Source organism: Vulpes vulpes, chromosome 1 (assembly GCF_048418805.1).
Source record: "Vulpes vulpes isolate BD-2025 chromosome 1, VulVul3, whole genome shotgun sequence".
Taxonomy (NCBI): domain Eukaryota; kingdom Metazoa; phylum Chordata; class Mammalia; order Carnivora; family Canidae; genus Vulpes; species Vulpes vulpes.
This window is the reverse complement of record NC_132780.1, coordinates 135,037,654-135,051,865: the sequence shown is the minus strand read 5'-3', so window position 1 is coordinate 135,051,865 and position 14,212 is coordinate 135,037,654. Positions and strand designations below refer to the sequence as shown.

General features: G+C 42.0%; 1 long non-coding RNA gene across 1 annotated transcript; it reads right to left on the bottom strand.

The window, feature by feature from the left end:
* Nucleotides 1–12,492: 12,492 nt before the first annotated feature.
* On the bottom strand, nucleotides 12,493–13,787 carry LOC112914206 (uncharacterized). Its single transcript, XR_003233804.2, has 4 exons — nucleotides 13,629–13,787; nucleotides 13,389–13,472; nucleotides 12,956–13,089; nucleotides 12,493–12,684 (listed from the first exon to the last, which is right to left on the bottom strand). It is a non-coding gene; the product is annotated as an uncharacterized lncRNA (long non-coding RNA).
* Between the last annotated feature and the right edge of the window lie 425 nt (nucleotides 13,788–14,212).

Sequence of the window (14,212 nt, the reverse complement as noted above, 5' to 3'; positions counted from 1 at the left end):
GCTTTGTTGTCTTTACAGAAATTATGTTACTTTCTCCTGGATAGGTTAAGCTTGCTTCTGTGTTCGGTGATGCTACTTTATTAGATAGCTACTCACTGACTAAATGAGAATCAAACATATCATAGGCAGTCATTAGGGTTATCTCTGAAGTCACTCTTATGAGTGGGAGTTATATTGGCCAATAGCTAGTCCTCTTGTGCAGAGCTGTAAAGGCAATGTGGATAGCATACTTTGCCCAAATTACATACATATCCTCAAGTTCAGCCTGTCCTTTCTAACTGACTCAAATCCATTTGGACTTCTTGCAGTTTTTCTTGATCTTCTAGCCAATAGTTTTTAAACTCACACCAATTATGTGTACTAGTAATATGACATAATCATATTCTTTTATCTAAGCATTGATTGTCGTCATAGCATCATCTTTTTAAAAATATTTATTTATTCTTGAGAAACACAGAGAGAGAGAGGCAGAAACATAAGCAGAGGGAGGAACAGGCTCCACGCAGGGAGCCCGATGTGGGACTCAATCCAGGGACTCCAGGATCACGCCCTGGGCCAAAGACAAGCACTAAACCACTGAGCTACCAAGGCATACCCATAGCGTCATCTTTAAAAGCAGCAAGCCATGGGACGTCTGGGTGGCTCAGCAGTGAGCATCTGCCTTCAGCTCAGGGCGTGATCCCAGTCCAAGGATCAAGTCCTGCATCAGGCTCCCTGCAAGGAGCCTGCTTCTCCCTCTGTCTGTGTCTCTGCCTCTTTCTCTGTGTCTCTCAAGAATAAATAAATAAAATCTTAAAAAAAAAAAAACAAAAAAACGGAGCAGCAGGCCTTGACTGTCTGCCATGAAAGAATCTGTTTCCCCAATGAAACCATAGCTCTTCAAGTGCAAAGACTATATTGTAAACTTTTTAAGACCATGAAGCTCCCTTTGGGAGGCACTAAACAGACAAGTTTTTTAAACTAATTTTTCTTAGAGAGAGAGTGAGCAAGAGAGAGAGAGAGAGAGCATGAGGTGGGGGAGGAGCAGAGGGAGAGGTAGCAGCAGACTCCCTGCTGAGCAGAAAGCCTGATGTGGAACTCAATTTGGGGACCCCAGAATCATGACCTGAGCCAAAGGCAGACACTTAACCTGCTGAGCCACCGGGTGCCCCTGTAAAACTAAATTGGGGGCGCCTGTGTGGCTCAGCAAGGTTGAGCATCTGCCTTTGGCTCAGGTTATGATCCCGGAGTCCTGAGATTGAGTCCCACATTGGGGTCCTTGTGAGAAGCCTACTTTTCCCTCTGTCTATGTCTCTCTGTGTGTGTGTCTCTCATGAATAAATGAATCAAATCTTAAAAAAACAAAACAAAAAAAAAAAAAACTAAGTTGAATTAAACCCAAAAGAGAACACATAAGATCCTGTGAATTTCCCCTGCCTTAATCTTTGCCCTTGGCACATTTTACTTTTTTTTTTTTTAAGATTTTACTCATTTATTTGAGAGTGCTTGTGAGAAAGAACGAGCTGGAGAAGGGGCAGAGGGAGAGGGAGAAGCAGGTTCCCCACTGAACAGGGAACCTGATACAGGGCTTGATCCCAATGACCCCAGGATCATGATGTGAACCAAAGGCAGACAGTTAACAAACTGAGCCACCCAGGTACTCCTTTATTATTTTTTTTTTAATTTTTATTTATTTATGATAGTCATACAGAGAGAGAGAAACAGGCAGAGACACAGGCAGAGGGAGAAGCAGGCTCCATGCACCGGGAGCCTGATGTGGGATTCGATCCCGGCTCTCCAGGATCGCGCCCTGGGCCAAAGGCAGGCGCCAAACCGTTGCGCCACCCAGGGATCCCCAGGTACTCCTTTATTATGTATTATACTGTATTACTATGTATAATAATGAAAAGACAAATGACTATTTGCTTTTTGGAGAATATAGACTTCAGACTACATTTTTGCCTTTCTTAGAAAACCATCTTTTTCCCTAAAGATCTGTCCACTCACTTTAGAGAGAGCATGGAGGAGGGGCAGAGAGAGAGGGAGAGAATCTCAAGCAGACTGCCTGATGAACACGGAGCCCAGTGTAGGGCTCAGGACTCCATCCCACAACCCTGAGATCACAACCTGAGCTCAAACCAAGAGTTGAATGTCTGACTGAGCCACCCCAGTGCCCTCTCAGAAAAGTACTTTTATAAATAAGATTGTAGGTTCGTAAACTAAAGGCTTAAAGAAGTAGGTACAGTCATCAAATTTATGGAAGTAACATCGAATATTAATTGAGCATTTACTATGTACTAAGCACTATTCTAATTAATCACTGCATATGCCATGTATATGGCGCACACATATTATGTATCATAAATATTCATATGGCACATATATTTTTTCTTTAATCCCCTTAATTATTATACCCAGGAATTTTTATAACTTGTCCAAGGTCCACAGGTGAGAGAGGCACAAGCCATAATTCATGGAACATATATTGATTAAGAGGATAGACAATGTTAGGGGTAGCTCTTTGTGTGTTAGAGGTAATGCTCAGAGCACTGAGTGACATGAGCCAGATTAAATAAAATCAGGAAACAAGGTAATGAATGGAAAGACAACGAAATCAGTGGATAATTTCCTTCAATATTGTGCCCAAGAGAAATGAATGGGGATTGAAACATTGAAAGTTAACCCTGTGCAAAGAGGAATAGCTGCTGAAAACCAGAGCTTCTGGCAGCTAAGCTTGTGTGGTAAGGGTTAGCCTTAGGGTAATGGGGAAGCTATCATCTTTATAGCAGTGAGACAAGAATCTCTTGTGTCTTGCATTGGTATTGAGTGATTCAATTAGTCAATGGACATTTGCTGAACAGCTACTATGTTCTAGGTACTGTGTTAAGTATTACCAAGATGCACAGAGACAAAAAGCATGGTCCTAGCTCCTAAACAGGATCTTTTTATACTGATAAAGCAAGATAGAGAATCATAAAGATTGAACTGTAGGGAAACTTAAATACCTACCCATTTGATTTTTTGCTTTTATAGATGACCAAAACCAAATCTCAGAGACAAGAACTTTGCCAAAGTTCCCATAGCATTTTCAGAGCAAAGATAAGGCTTGGGTTTGATTGCTACTCCCAAACACTTTCCCTTTTCTTATAGAGATATAATTAGTAATAACAGGTAATACTTACCAACTAGCAAATTAATGGTATAGACAATGCACTGCTTCTTACCATAATATGTTTCCAAGGTCAAGGTCTGAATGCTAAAACTTTTTCTAATTTTCAGGTGCAAAGGGACTTTCCCAGTTGTCTCCTCAGCTGTTTTAGCATGAAAACAGAAAATGGCCCCTCCTCCATGCCCTCTGAGCACCTGTGCCACCTCAATCATATACATCACGTGTGATCTTGATATGTCTTGCTCAGTAGTTCTGAAAGTGTGTGGTCTCTCCAGACCAGCAGCACCTGGAAACTTGGTAAAAATGCAAAGTGTTGGGCCCACTCTGGACTCACTGAATCAGAAACTCTAGGGGCGGGGTTTAGTGATCTGTATTTTAATAAGCCTTCCTGGTGACACTGATGGGTTTTTGAGCTCGAGAACCTCTGGTCTCTAAATGGTTCTTCAGAGAGATTGAGAGTTCCTTGAAGGCAGGGACCATGTCCTCCACAGTTTTATTTTTCTTCGCTTAGTACCAATTTATGAGCATAGTGGGTGTTTATAAATATTTCTTAAACAACTATAGGAGTGAACATGGAAAGGCAAGATAAAAGGCATGGTAAGCATACCATTACCCACCTCTTTTCATGTAATGATTAGTACCTTTAGTTCATCTTATGTTATGACCTGAATAGTGTCTCCCCCACATCAAAATTCACATGTTGAGCTCCTAACCTCCTGGTACCTCAGAATGTGTATTTGGAGATAGGATCTTCAAAGAGGTAATTATGTAAAATGAGGCCATGTGGGTAAGCCTTAGTCCAATATGACTAGTGTCCTTCTAAGAAGAGTTAAGGACCTAGGCACAGAAAGAAGACCACATGAAGACAAAGGGAAGAGGGCCATCTACAAGCCAAAAAAGGCTTTAAAAGAAACCAACGCCGTCAACACCTTGATCTCAGACTTCTAGTCTCCAGAATCGTAAGAAAAATGAATTTTTGTTGCTTAAGTCACCAGATTATGGTAGTTTGTTATGACAGCCCTAGACAACTAATTCCTTTTTTTAAAAATTAAATTAAATTTATTTTTTAAGGAAAACCTACCCCCACCGTGGGGCTTGAACTTACAACCCTGAGATCAAGAGTTGCACGCTCTACTGACTAAGCCAGCCAGATGCCTCTCAACTAATATGCTTTGTAAAAAAATTTACAAAAATACTAGCTCTGAAATCCAGGAACTCCCATCCAAGCCTATGACAAAACAATCTTATTTTTAGATGACTCTATAACCATCTTTAGATGTTAACCATTAGAGTGTTTGTTTAAGAAATTACTCTTTCATGCTCAATATGAGCACAGATTTTGGAGTCAGACGGAGATGGGTTTCAGTCCTGACTCAGCCACTTAGAAGTTGTGTAATCTTAACCTCTAAAGACTCAGTTTCCTTGTCTGTAATTTGGGGCTCATAATAGCTCCCTCCTAGACATAATTCAATAATTGGCAAGTATATCGTAGGCACTCAGTATATGGTGACTTAAAAATGATAATTAACCAAATAATTCAGATTGGCCTTCTCTGAGAGATAGAATTACAGTAGAATTTTACTGCAACGCTTGAATCAGTTTAACATAGTACTATGATGCCTCTTTAGAAGATATAAAATGACAGATTAAGTATTTTTTCAAGAGAAACAATTTGAAGAGTCATGAGGAATAAAAGGATAAGAATGTCTGGAATGCAGTCAAAAGAGGCAACACCCAGGAATAGTTAAATTGTCTCAAATTGATGAGTAAGTAGACTGTATGAAGGTAGGTATTGCTGATTTTGTTTTGTGTGCACAGTGCCTAATATGGCATCTGGGATCTACTGTGACCTCAACAACTTTTGGTTGAATGAATGAATGGCCTTCTGCAAGGACAATTATGTAGATTATACAAAGACATTTTAGCCCAAGTACACTTAAATAGAACTGATGGTTCTATAGCATTTTGGCATCATGCAATCAAAACTTTATTTATTTTAAAGATTTTATCTTTTTTTTTTTTTTTTTATGATAGTCACACAGAGAGAGAGAGAGAGAGGCAGAGACACAGGCAGAGGGAGAAGCAGGCTCCATGCACCGGGAGCCCAACATGGGACTCTATCCCGGGTCTCCAGGATCACACCTGGGCCAAAGGCAGGCGCCAAACCGCTGCGCCACCCAGGGATCCCTATCTTATTTTTTTAAAGAATTTATTTAGTTATTCATGAGAGACACACGAGAGAGAGGCAGAGACAGGCAGAGGGAGAAGCAGGCTCTATGCAGGGAGCCCGAAGTGGGGACTCGATCCCAGGCCTCCAGGATCATGCCCTGGGTGGAAGGCAGATGCTCAACTGCTGAGCCACCCAGGGATCACCAGATTTTATCTTTTTTTTTTTTTTTTTTAAGATTTTATTTATTTATTTGACACAGAGAGAACAAGGTCACGCAGAAAGAGCAGCAGAGGGAGAAGGAGAACCAGGCTCCCCACCAAGCAGGGAGCCCGATGTGGGGCTTGATCCCAAGACTCCGGGATCATGACCTGAGCCAAAGGCAGATGCTTAACCCGACTGAGCCACCCAGGCGCCCTTAAAATTTTTATTTTTAAGTAATCTCTTCACCCCACTTGGAGCTCAAACTCAGCACCCAGACACCAAGAGACATATGCTCCACCCACCGAGCCAGTCGAGTATCCCCAGGGTTTTAATTTTTAATCTGAGAATTTCATATTGCAGAAATAACCTAAGAAAACCATCCTAGGGTAGCCCAGGGGTTTAGCACCGCCCTTGGCCTGGGATGTGATCCTGGAGACCTTAGATCGAGTCCGCATCGAGCTCCCTGCATGGAGCCTGCTTCTCCCTCTGCCTGTCATTCTCTCTCTCTCTCTCTCTCCCCGTCATGAATAATAATAATAATAAATCTTAAAAAAAAGAAAAGAAAAGAATCCTAAAGAAAAAAAGTTTGTTGTGTGTGTGTGGTTTTTTTTTTTTTTTTTTTTTTTTTTTTTTATGATAGTCACAGAGAGAGGCAGAGAGAGAAGCAGGCTCCATGCAGCGGGAGCCTGATGTGGGATTCAATCCCCGGTCCCCAGGATCCTGCCCTGGGCCAAAGGCAGGCGCTAAACCGCTGCGCCACCCAGGGATCCCTGTTTTTTGTTTTTAATGTCTTTGGAGCACCTGGCTGATTTAGTCAGTGGAGCATGTGACTCTTGGTCTTGGGGGCTGTGAGTTCGAACCCCATGTTAGGTGTAATGGTTACTTAAAAATAAAATCTTCAGGGCAGCCCGGGTGGCTCAGCAGTCTAACGCCGCCTTCAGCCCAGGGTGTGATCCTGGGGACCCTGGATTGAGTCCCATATCAGGCTCCCTGCATGGAGCCTGCTTCTAGCTCTTCCTGTGTCTATGCCTCTCTCTCTCTCTCTCTCTCTCTCTGTCTCTCATGAATAAATAAATAAAATCTTTTTAAAAAAATCTTTACAAATAAATAACAAAAATGTCTTCAGCTGAAGTAATACTCAAAATAGAGAAATCCTGGGATAGCATTTGGAGCCTCTCCAACCCCATCTACATTTCACCTCTCTTGCCTTTCCCCCTCAGCCCTCCCTTGCTGTCCCAAACTGTTGCGACCATCCTCACAGCCCCTCACATGAGTGGTCCAGTGCCCCATACTTCAGACCCTTTGGGATCAGCTTCCCTCATTAAAACTTATTTTGTCTTGTGCCTGCTTATCTTTGGGATACTCAACCAACTAATCTGATAAGTTAATTTAAACTGAGGTGCTAAAGAATGATAATGGTTGAACATCAGTCTACTCCTGGATAACAATTGATTTCAGCAGTACCTTATTGGGAAGTGTAAGTCATACATTTCAAGCATGTGTCCCAGCCATTGTGGGAAGATATTTTAAGCAGGGGGATTTCCTCAAACCCCTCAAATTACACCATGTAGACAGCTGCCTATCCCACATGATCTAGCCAACTCCTTGGCATCCAGTTATCAGCACTCATGGAACACTAGAGGAAACAGGTCTATTCCTCTTCTTAATAGAGCTTGGAAACAGTGACTGGACTATTTATGTCATGTAAAGGAAAGGCCATTTACTCTGGAACTTACCCAGAAAGCACTCATTTCCTGGGCCTAGAGGTGAACTCTTCTCTACCTCATCTCTGGGGATGGTTGAATGACTAGTGCCTAGATTAGCCAAAATGAGTGGGTTGGGACATGCAAACACCAAGAAAGGACTGGTAATAGACAGTTAAGCTTCACAGGTAAAAAGATCCTAGACACCGATATGAATTTATATGGGCACACACATGAGAGAACATTGAGCCTAATCATAAAAATAGCTGTTTTTTTTTTTTTTATCAGGTGTGAACTATATTAGCCATGCTAAAGTATTTACAAGTTTAAAAAGATCTAATCCTCTGATACTGAGGAAAATAAGGGTTGTGATTCCCATTTCAGATAAAGAAACTGAGGCAAAACTGAAGCAACTATCCCACAGTCCAATGGGAAATGAGATTTTAAGCCAAGTCTTTGAACTCTCAAGTTCATGGTTGGGACAGAAACTTAACAGTCTTTCATATTACTGAATCAAGAATCTTAATATAAAAAAGGGGGGCCACCCCCTTGGCTTAGTGGTTGAGCATCTGCCCTTGGCTCAGACCGTGATACTGGGGTGCTGGGATGAGTTCTGCACAGAGCTTCCGCAGGGAGCCTGCTTCTCCTTCTGCCTATGCCTCTGCCTTTCTTTCTGTGTCTCTCATGAATAAACAAAAAATAAAATAAAATAAAATAAAATAAAATAAGATAAGATAAAGAATCTTAAAGCTGAGGGTCCTAGAGCATCCTTTTTAATTATCCAGCCCCTGGTTACCTCTGCTAAAAAGGAGTTTACTACCTCACACGGCAGCCTGTGCCATACAGCTATACTCATTGAGAAGCCTTTAAATGTTAAATGAAAATTGATTTCTCTGTAACTTCTCTTCATTTGGTCTTTTTTTTTTTTTTTTTTTTAAGATTTTGTTTATTTGTGAGAGATGCAAAGAGAGAGGTAGACACAGGCACAAGGAGAAGCAGGTCCCCTGCAAGGAGCCCAATGCGGGACTCCATCCTGGGACTCCAGTATCAGATCTGAACTAAAGGCAGATGCTCAACCACTGAGCCACCCAGGGATCACCCCTTCATTTGGTCTTAATCATGCCTCCTGGAGAACTTGAAACAAAGCTATTTCTTTCCATGATGCCATTTTGGATTGGAGACAGAGATCATGCACTACCACTTCCTTCTCCCACCCGCATCTTTGGAGTAGTCTCAGTTCAGGAGATCTCACTGTTGAACTGTTCACTCTCAGACTCATCAGTAACAAGAAAAGCCCCAAAGTGCCACCTATATCTTGGGTCTAATTTGGGTAATAGGTGTGATCCCAATTACTTACTTAAGGTACCTATGAAATATCGGTTTAGTTAAGCCATTTGAGTCCCCCATGAAAGTATGGAATTCATCTAATAGAGTAAATAATGGCTAACATTTATTGAGCTCTTCCTATGTGCCAAGAACAGTGCTAAGTGCCTTATAAACACTTTCCCCACATCCAACCCCACCACTCCATGAGGCAGGTATTGTCATTATCCCAGTTACACAGATGAGGAAACTAAGACTCAAACATTCTGAGGTCTTCTGCTCATAATTGCATATCTTTCTTTTCTGATGATGTGAGGAGAGGGTAAGGGCAGGATGGAACTTGTGGTCCCCAGAGTGAGAGTTGCATTTTCCCATCTTTCTTTATGTATACATTGCCTCTCTCCGTTTTGGCTCATTTCTTCACATTTAATAAGCACCTCTCACACAAACACGTATTCTGCAGTGACTAGAGTTAAGACATAGTCTGCAAAGAAAGTTATGACACCCTCTAGACCTTATCTCCAGGGTCCAGGAAGCCTTCAGAGTGGAGGTAGCACCTGATGTGGGTTTTGAAACATAAATAGGAAGAGAAGAGTTGAACAGTCAAAGGACAGGATAGGGAAATTCAAATTTCAGCAAGAAGGAACAGCATTGTAAACACCCAGAGTCACGAATTTGCATGACAGAAAAAAAAACCCCACCATATCGTAAGCAGGGTCCAAAATTTTAGAAACTTAAAATAGAAGTATGGTTTGCATTACCTTGAGGTTAAAGAAAAATGGTTTTTTTTTTTTTTTTTCAGTTGGATCATGCTGTCCACAAAAAGCACACAAAGTGAGGATGGTGAAACTCGTTGTGTACACAACTGCCTGGTCATTTAAGCGAAGTTCAAAGGATCATGAGGCAGTCATTTCCAGTTGCCCCCTAAAACACTCCTTTGGAAGAGCTCTTTAGTCTGCCCCCATTTGAGAAAGTGGGAGGCGCTTAGTAGAGGACCACTTGTTAATTGCAGTTACATCTGAAAGTTACATTATCACAGACTTTTTTTAAAACTTAAAAAAATTATTTATTCATTTATGTAATCACTGCACCCAATAGGGAGCTCAAACTCATGACCATGAGAACAAGTCACATGCCCTTCTGTGGGGGTAGCCAGGTGCTTCAGATTATCATAGACTTTTCCTTTGTTGCTGAGTGTGGCCCCTGGGAGGTAAAAGGAGTAGAGAGGAATCTAACTGAACAGGTAACCATAGGTGATCATAACCATTTGCTTGTGCCATTCTGTCGAGGATGAATATTATCTGAAGACTGACTAAAAGCCATAGAAGGATTTTGAACACAATCACTCAAGTGCCTCCTTCTATAAAAAGCATTACCTGGCTATCACACTTGGTGGCGAATTCCTTTAACCCACGTGCTTTGTATCATTTGGTCTCATCTCCCCTTAGATTCAATACCCTGTATTCTATTTTTGTTGTATGTTATTCATACCTACAATATGTGCTCCAAATATATTTGTTGTGTGAAGGAAAGAAGCAAAGGCAAAGAAATTGTTTGAGTTCCTATGATTGCACGACTCAATCTATTGGAATTGAGTTCACAGTGTGGATAAACTGTTAAAGTTGTACGGAGACAAAACAAAACTTAAAATGTTTATAAGTATGAATGTGAATTATACAACCATATTTTTTCAAATGAAACCTTTACTTTTTTTTTTTAAGATTTTATTTATTTGAGAGAGAGAGAGCACAAGCAGGGGGAGAGGCAGAGGGAGAGGAAAAAGCAGACCCTTCGCTGAGCAGAGAGCCCAATGAGGTGCTTGATCCCAGGACACTGGGATCATAACCAGAGCTGAAAGCAGGCACTTAACCAACTTAGCCACCCACGTACCCCAAGCCTTTACTTTTTTATTTGCTCAATTCTACTGAACCCCAAAGTACTTGGGACTACGGAGGACACAAAGCAAGTGTATATGCTATCAGTACGTTCATCATGGATGGAATTGATTTATCAAGATAACATATTTTGTAAGATAAGTGAAAGGGCTAGGATTCATTACTAGTGTTAATTCCACTGTCAAAATCTCAATCCTAGCCTTTATACTTGCAAATCTACATATTTCATTTGAGGAAGGGTGCTTAGATTCTACAGGAACCAAACCAGATTGCAGAAAGACTCCACCTTCCAGGCCAGTGCTTCTCAAAATATGGTACCTGAGCCAGCAGTAGCAGACCTGGAGATTTGCTCAGGAAGTGCAGAAATGCAAATTATCAGGCCCCACCCCAGCAAGCCTACGGAATCAGAAATTCTGAGGGTGAGGCCTGGTAATCTGAGTTTTAAAAGCTCTCCAGGTGATTCTGAAGCAGGAAGCTCAAGTTTCAGAGCCCCTGCTTCTAGTTACTCTGGCTCTTTGTGAAGGGAACAGCTGAGATGGGGAGTGTGGGAACCTATTCCCCACTCTTCAACGATCCTTAATATCTATTGGTTTGCTTTGCCATTACCCTAATACAGATGGAACGTAAAGCCCATTAGACAAAACATGAACCAGACCTGTTCCACAGAACTGTGATGTCAGTTTTCCTTGGCTTTGCCTTTGGTCATTTAAAAAAAAAAAAAGTCTTGCTTCATGAGCCACACTAGTCTCTGAACTTTTCCCTTTTCTAGTAAAAGTACAAATTCCAGCTGGAGTTCTTGACTAACAACATCTTTCTACAGAAGTTGCTGTCTTCTATGCTTTGCTGAGTTCCAGAGATAAGATAAATAATTTACCAAATGTAGGTTTCTGATTACTCACTCTATTAGCATTTAGAGCAGAGAGCTCTGGCCCCTGGGGATTTTGATTCGTTCAGATGCAACCCATCTGCTTTTGTTTTTTTGTGGGGTGTTTTTTTTGGGGGGTGGGGTTGCCTGGAAAAGCCAGGGAGCTCCCAGCATCCCACACATACTTTAGGGATGAACTGCCTAAATCTTAAGGGTTTTACTGGAAATTCTGGGGAATGCTATTTTCTTATTAAACACACACACACACACACACACACACACACACACACAGCTGCTAAGACTCTTTCTTCCTCCCTGTCCTCTCTCTTTTCTTTTAATGCTGAGTAAAAACAAAACTCCACAATTCATTTTCATTTATTATACGACATAAGATAGCTGAAAGGGTATTTTCAATCTTGTGCAATTTATTTTTGCTAAATTTATGCTGCACACAAGAGTAATTTCAGGGAATTTTATAGAAGGGGTGTAGTAGAGTTTCTCCTAAATCAAGTGACACTCTGGGCGGCGGCGGGGGAGGGGGGCGGGGAGGGGGACAGCTTGTTACATCAAAGCATCCATCCTTCACTTACACGATTTTAAAGTATTGTTGCAATGTCAATAGTGATAGAAGCAAAAAAAAAAAAAAAAAGTTATAGAAGCAATAGGGGGATCCCTGGGTGGCGCAGCGGTTTAGCGCCTGCCTTTGGCCCAGGGCGCGATCCTGGAGACCCAGGATCGAATCCCACGTTGGGCTCCTGGTGCATGGAGCCGCTTCTCCCTCTGCCTATGTCTCTGCCTCTCTCTCTCTCTCTCTCTGTGACTATCATAAATAAATTAAAATTAAAAAAAAAAAGAAGCAATAGGGTTGTACCTGTAGTTATTCATGGTCTCTTTCCTGTATGGTTAAGTTTGCATCATTATTATTTTATACAGTTCTTTTTTTTTTTTTTGAAAAAAAATTTACTTATTTATTTATGATAGGCATAGCGAGAAAGAGAGGCAGAGATTCAGGAGGAGGGAGAAGCAGGCTCCATGCTGGGAGCCTGATGCGGGACTCGATCCTGGGACTCCAGGCTCGCACCCTGGGCCAAAGGCAGGCGCCAAACCGCTGAGCCACCCAGGAATCCCTATTTTATACAGTTCTTAACAGTAAACTGAAGTACAGAAGAAATCACAGCAAAAACAGCTGATTTTGTGGATTGTTTATTGCAAAAGCAGAGGAAAAATCTGAGATAAACCGAAGAAGCAATGTGTTGGATATGTAATACACGCTCTTTCGGTTCCTTCAAGATAACATGATCAGCAACTTACTCCATCCCTTTTGAAAAGAAATATTGAACTGTGTGGCTGGATGGTAGAGCATAGTGGTGAGAGGAAACCTGTGAGAAAAAGAATCTGCATTTAGTCTTCCACGTCGGATTTCTGTATTTTCACGCACTGTCTTAAAGCAACATCAAGATTTCACATCTCACTTCCTCTGGTGAACACCCCGTGAATAATCCTAGCCTTTATACTTGCAAATCTACATATTTCATTTGAGGAAAGGTGCTTAGATTCTACAGGAACCAAACCAGATTGCAGAAAGACTCCACCTTCCAGGCCAGTGCCCCGTGAATAAGTAAGGCGATAATATGACATCTTACTACAAACCTGACTATTGTTTTCCTGTCCGTGATTTAGTACAGAGTTGATCATCTCCCAATACCAAGTTGCACTGAAAATCCCTTGCGTGGAAATGAAAGTTGTGGCTTGGTTTGGGGAGTGCATCTAGCTGAGCAACGAGCCTGGGTACAGAAACAACATTATTAGATCAGAGATACCCCTAAAAGGTAAGGTAAGGACACAAAAGGAATTCCTTGGGCTTCACAGCTCTGGGTTGGAAGCAACTACAGAGTGAAAGGTGTAAAAATGGTACCTGCTACCTATTTTGTGTTTCTCTGGGAGATTAACCTACTTTCTTGGCTCATTTTCTTCTTCCTACATCAGTTGGTGTAAAGGCTGCGGTAGCTGGCAGCCTCAGATGACTCCATCTGCATCTGTCAGCATAGTTCAGGGCCTCTCCGGGACACACAGAGTCATTTACCTCCATTTCCTCTTGCTTTTCTCCCCACAGCAGGTAACAAGGCTGCCCCAAGCTTCGACACATTCTCTCCCCTGTCCTAAGAACCTGCCAAGCCAAGGACGGTGAGTTAATAGTTGGAGAGTGTATTCCTTTCTGTTTTCCTGTCTTCTGACATCTCCAAGAGGCTGGAGCAGTAAATCTGAGAAAAGCAGCATATAAGTACACACACACACACACACACACACACACACACACACTCACGGGAGAACTCGGACCCAGCCACTTGCTCTCCACTTCTGCTTGCCGTCTGCTGCATCTTAGAAGGTTTCATATTGCTCCTGCAACATTTTTTTGGTTGGAAGGCTGAATGAAACACAACCTTCCCTGCAGACATCAAAGCACGTCTCCTGCATAGCAAACTCTCCAACCAGCCTTTCGTCTCTCCGGCTACATTCCAATTTAACCGGGGCTGCCTTGCATGATAATCAGGCCTAATTACCACTTTATCCTTTGATTGTTGTGCTGAGTTCTGGAACTGCCGAGCTTTTCTCGGTACGGTCCTGCCTCTTCCCGCACTCTCCCTCCTATTATTCAGCATACCCATCTGAGAGAATTCGCAGATTTAGCCTCATAATTAACAAATGGTCGGAAAGGGCAAGGCTGTGCCTTTGGGATCTCAACGCTCAGTCCACCTATTAAACTTGAATTTCTTTCACGACAGTGCGAAGACCTTGCCATGGACAGGATATTCCGAATACCTTGGGAGCTTTAAAGAGATTTATTATCAGGTTAAAGAGTAAAACAGGCCCTGAGATGATATCCTCGTTCCCCTAGAGCTATTTTCC